The sequence below is a fragment of the Grammomys surdaster genome, unplaced genomic scaffold (assembly GCF_004785775.1).
Source record: "Grammomys surdaster isolate TR1022 unplaced genomic scaffold, NIH_TR_1.0 313, whole genome shotgun sequence".
NCBI lineage: Eukaryota > Metazoa > Chordata > Mammalia > Rodentia > Muridae > Grammomys > Grammomys surdaster.
The window spans coordinates 5636767-5642766 of record NW_021604732.1 but is presented as its reverse complement, the minus strand read 5'-3'; the positions used below and the strand labels follow the sequence as shown (position 1 = coordinate 5642766).

At 44.1% G+C, this 6000-nt stretch overlaps 1 protein-coding gene across 1 annotated transcript in view; it reads left to right on the top strand.

The window, feature by feature from the left end:
* The window catches only part of Atp10b (ATPase phospholipid transporting 10B (putative)), a 100397-nt gene that overhangs the window by 11379 nt on the left and 83018 nt on the right, over positions 1–6000 (top strand). The gene's annotated exons all lie outside the window — the stretch shown is intronic.

The window sequence follows — 6000 nt, the reverse complement described above, 5'->3', positions numbered from 1 at the left end:
CAACAGACCATGGTGTTCATGGCCCAGGTCTTGGTTCTGCACATGGAAAACCCAGTGTCCATATTACCAGTGTCTCCCACACACACACAAGGCCCTCTGCCTTGCCTCATGCTCACAGAAAGCTATATTTAAAAAGCACTTGAACCAATTGAGATTGTCATTTCAGGAGAGACTTCATTAGGTCCCCCAAACTCATAGGCGGGAGAGCCATAAAACAAGAGTTCAAGTGTGCCTGAAGCTCTGAACTCTTGTCACCAGAGATGAGTTGTGTGTCAGCAAGGGGGTGGGGGAATTCATGGCCTCTGCCTCACCATTACTAAGCTCAGGACTATAAAAGGTGACACTCATGTTTTCATTTAGCCTCTGTTAGGCTTCTGTCACCATCTTCAGCTTCATCTACTCTGTACCCCATTTCCAAACAGAGCATCTATTCCACATTAAGCTACGGTGCCCATCACTGCAACTCAAAAGTCCTTGTGTGATCTTGCCTGAGTAAGATAACTCCTCCCAGCCCTGTCTTTCTCATCTGAAAAGAGAAAAAAAATAGTAATAATGAAAGTCATCTCCTAATTTGGTCGATAAGTGGCCATGTATATCTGGTGCTGGGCTCCTTCTGAGCACTCTATACATGTCAGCCAATAATATGAGATCTCATTATTATTAGACATCTTCTGTGATGAGTCTGTAATGACTAATTGTCAATGTGGCTTCAAACAGCTTCCATTTGCATACTATTTAAGATGAATCTATAAGACATCATACTTAACAAACAGCTTACCCAATCCTAGGAACATAGATATAAACTTTCCCATCTCTCAGCAAGGTCATCCCATAGTGAAAATAAAAGGTGCACGAAACCATAAAGCAACAGAAGCGTGATATGTGAGCAGGCATGCCAACAAGCCATGCAACACTGATATTCATTGCCTGGGGCTGTAAAGAGAGGGTAGGATTTAGATCTGCTAAGGTTAGAGGAAGTTCATACACACTATGCTATGTGCTCTCAGACACCCCCCAGGCTGCTTATTCATAATCCAGTGGCCATGGGCTTACAAGAAGTCTCTGGTGACTCCCCATCCTGTGAGGCATGGTGTGCCTGTGGCCATCACTTCTTAATGATGGTCTGTTCTAAGTTATTCTTTCTGAATGTGGCAGCTACATAGTCAGTAAAGTTAGAGATGGGTACCATCACAGAGCTTGGAGCTTTAACACTTAGCATACATATGAGACCCCAGTGTGAGCTTCTAGATGAGAACAGGGTGGTGCTAAAACAAAGGCCACACTGTTAGGGATGCTCAGCCTCAACATGTTGATGGAGTTGGGTCCTCTTGTGCCAATCAATTCCCAGCTGCCCTGGATGGGGATGGGCATCTCTATAGTGAATGTAACTTAAGTTCCACAGTGTCTCCAGCCCAGCCATGGTTCCTGCCTCCCTCTGTTCCTCTACTTCAGCTGCTCCTTTATAGAAGCAGCTTTCCTTTACCTCAACTCCTCTATGTCTAACAAACTCCTCCTGTGTGGTCTGTACCAGACAAGCAAGTATAGACCATAAAGGGGTTTAAAGCAGGAAGAAAGCTGTACTGTCTATCCCCTGCCCCAGCCCCAGGCTATCTTTAATGCAATTCTTTCCATCTCAGTGTCATTTACTGGGATCAGGTTAAGAACTAAGATGACATCACCCTTTTCAAGCCCTAATCCCTCTTACCAGACATTCCTCCCAGCCAGCAAATATCATACCTCATTTGTATCTGCTAACAAAATAGACAATCACCATAGATCCTAGTTCATTGTCACTATGGTGATGCTCCGTTCTTCCCCAACCTAGAAACAACTACAAGGAGAAGATGGGCAGCTATAAACACCAGTGTAATGAACTTTCAGCTACAACTACCAAAAGTCCTTCATCCTAGTTGAATAACCTGAGGGTCAGACTAAGAAGGTGCTGGCGAGATAGCTCACTCAGTAAAGTGTGTCTTATAAGCACAAGGACCTAAGTCTGATCCACAGAAGCCACATAAAATCTGGGCATGGTGACATATTTCACTAAGAATGGGGGGGGTGTCACAGAAAGGAGGATCACAGGGGCTCACAGCACAGACAGCCTAGCCTATGTGACAAGTTGCAGGCCAGTGTGAAATCCTTTCTCAAAAATAAATGATAGGCAACACTTAAGCAGTGACATTAGAGGTTGACCTCTGACCTCCACACATACCCACAAATGTATGTACCTGCGAGTGCATTAGCGCACACGTGTACACACATATAAGGAAGAAAGGTAATAGTTAAAGGCAGCTATAAAAGTTAAAATTATCCTTCAAACACAGCTCAAGTGACTCTGCTGTTCCAATTGTGCCATATGTCTCAGACCTCCACACTCAACTTCCCAAACCTTATAAGCATTATAAGCAGCCTTGAGTCAGCCATGGCTATGGAAAAAAACACTGGGTCTAGTCTGAGCTTTTTTTTACCACTACCCTCCCCTTGGCCAGACCTCCACACTTATCCCAGCCTTCAGATAAAGAATAGGAATAGAACCATATATCTAGCCTACCCACCCAGCTCAATCTTTGAACAGCCATGCTCCAGGGCAGGAACTGTTCAGATTACTGAAATTGTACTTGTTTTCTATTCTGGGTCTAGGGAAAGGTTTGTATTTGTAGAGTTTCTGGAGTTTATACATTATTATTGCCTGGGCCCAAACCCTAGAATGAACATCAGTATAAAGTAGCATGAAGAAGAAAATGTAAGGGCACAAGAAGGGTGGGAAGCCCTCACCATACCATGAACAATCATCTCTCTCAGCATCGGGAAGGAAGCTGTGTCTAATGGGCACGAGATACAAAGCCCTAACAGGACTCCCTCCTGTGGATCCTGTCCCCAGTCCACAACCTTGTGAGGTGATGCTGATAAAGAAATGCAGGTTCTGAGAAGTTATATAATTTGACTAATTTCTCACAGACAATACTCAGTGAAGCTTGGATTCAAACAGCGCTCATTTTTAAGTTTTATTTCATTTTTAATTATGTGAATCTATGTTTGGGGATGATAGCATGTTGCAGGTGCCTGCACAAGCCAGAAGAGGGCGTCATGTCCCCTGAACTGGAATTACAGGTGGTTGTGAGCTGCCAGACATGGGTGGTAGGAACCAAACCCAGGTCCCTGAAAGAACAGTAGGAAGTCAATCATTGAGCCATGTCTCCAGCGCAAACACACATTCTTAATCCCTGGACTACCTTCATTCCTCTCAGTGGTCCCCATTCACACTAGATAGCCACCGGGGACATCCTAGGCTTCCCATTTAAGCATGATCAGACTGTCATCTGTTTGTTAATCATAAATTCTGTGAGACAGTTAATCCTCCTGGTAGGTCTAGTCTTCTCCAGTCCCCACAGTTTGATGCATTAGGACCCAGGCATAGGAGAGATGGAGCCTCGAGCATCTCCTCCTCCATCTCTCCCCCTCACCCATTTCCACGTTGCGTACGATGGGTTAAAAACCTCGCTCGCTGTTTATTTCCCTTATTTTTAAAGGCCTGTCTGCTCTCAGAAAGCTGCTTAGCACAGAGCCACTTACTTTCTCCTCAAGGTAGAATCCGCCAGATGGAGTCTCCGTCCTAAGCCACGTGAATTTATCTTATATTTAAACAGCAGTGAACATCGCAGGCAACTAAAATAGCAGTGGGTTCCCAGGTGCAAGCTCACTGAGCAGAGGAACAGCAAGAGTCTGTGTGTGCATCCACCTGGGGCAGCTGTTCCAGGTGGGCCATATTAATGAGGGAATGACTCCAGCTGCAGCTCCTAGCCAGCTGCTGGTCACATCTGAGTGTCACTCAGTGTAGAAGCATGCCACTTTTCCGCTTCAGCTAAATTCCCGCTACTTCTCACCTCCCTTGGCTGGACACCCTTGGGCTATGCATCCCTGGCTGCTCCACAGACATGCTGTTGACAGATGAAGCGACAGAGCGTACCCCAGAGCATTGGGCAACCAGAGAAAAGTAGCCAAGTGTGAAATGGAAATGTCCCTAAAGGTCCGGTAAAATATGCCCATCATCCTAGAACACAGCAAGATTGCCTTACTATAACATATCATTTTATTATAATATAACACTACTACAAATAAAATGTCTTAAATGTACCCAATAAGAAAAGTCGCATGCACCCATATTAACTGCACGCTCCCCAAATACTTTTTAATCAATACCTATAGCTGCAGTACTCCAATCTCCCTCCAGGGACTCCTGGAGACAGCATGGGCCTGTTGGAGAAGAACAACTTCTCGGAACTTGCTTCAGGAACCATGCTCCAGAACCTGAAGCATCAATTTGCTGAGATCTCTCTTTTCTAGTCTTAGGCAAAAGTTTAGGGGGAGGGGTTAGGGTTTGTGTGTGCAGGTCGTTGTTGCCTGATCCAAAGCCACAGGATCTAATTATAAACATAAAAAAGCACGAAGGAGAAAGACAAGGTTGGCCGAGTAGTGACAACCTGCTTTACAGAACTGAAGAGACAAACCTCCAGCAATAGCCATGATGTCCCTTCCCTAGCCTGTTTTGTCTGAGAAAATAATTGGCATCCAAGCAGTATCAAAAAGAAGATAGAGCAGAAATCTAGTGATACCTGTATCATGGTGAAGATTGAGAGAGTAGCATTCCAGCCCACTTCAAACACATAAGTGTGTATGCACCCGAAACTAACCTCCAGAGCCTTTCACCTTTCCTTGTCCCTACTTATATCCCATACTAAGCAGTGGAGACCTTTATTGGGAAGTGGAGAGAACAAACTTGTCCTCACTGATGGATGTGCTTTCGCCTTGACTTTGCCCTAAATGGAGCAACCCCACCTAGCGTATTTGTGACAATTTTCAGAATAAAGAAACTCTGAAAATGATGACCATCCAGATGATGCTCAGATTCTAATCCATTCTGACACACCAGGCAGGATGTTGATGTTGTAGTTATCAACGGATACCCCACAGTTCCAAAGGCTTTCTGTCATAGATTCCATCCATGGTCACAGAAGCCAAAGGCTGGGAGGAAATAAAGGGAGATGCAGATAAACTGGGGGATAACCTTTTGTTCTTTGGGGAAAGTTTCCTTTAGTATTGAATAATCATTTTTTTTCTCTTAAAATGAAAAGATAAAGTGGTAAAAAAATCAATCCCTCCTTCATTCCGTGAAAGTTCATTTGGCACAGAGAGTTTAATCCATCCCACAGCCTTTAAAGAGCCTTGTAACTGAACACTCAACAGGTGATCCCAGGACTGAGTTGCTGTGGCTGTTTTGCTGGGTGGATATAACCCAAGTATACAAATGAATACATTTTCGAATATATCTGTGAAGTGATAACATGAAATAGAGCTGATAGGACTGTCTCCGTTCTTCATTTTAAAGACATGATATGGAGTACAATGGGGGCATGGATAGAAATAATCAAAAGTCCTGTGGAAATCTGACCCATGCTTTATCACATAAGAAATACTGATAATGCTACAAAGAGACTGTCCCCACATTCAGTAGCCATGTGGGTATTATCCCTGGAGTAGACCAGGGATGCTATACTTGACTCCTTGGGCCATGGAACATGTCTATATACCCTGTAGTAACTTCAAGGTGTAAGGCTGCTAACCAATCCTAATGTTCCTGGTGACTTTGTACTTTGATGAGGCCTTCCTCCAGCCTTCCAGATGGAAGAAACTTCATTTCAAAAGCTGTGAGTCTTCTGTGGGGACCATTATAATCAAGACTTTTAGGAGTGATTTGCTAAGATTCTTTAGAGAACCCAAAGAAGGAAAGACAACAGTCCTTTCAACTTCTTTGAGTACTTTCATTCACATCTCGGATTCCAGCAAAAACCACATATCTAGAGAGGCTCAGCATCTGGTGGACGTGGCACAGATGTAAGCTGTCTCCCCAGACCCAGCTACACTTAGAAATATCAACTTCAAGCCAGCAAGGCTCGGATAAAAAGACCACATGTGGAATATTGGTCTGGTTTCAAATCCCAC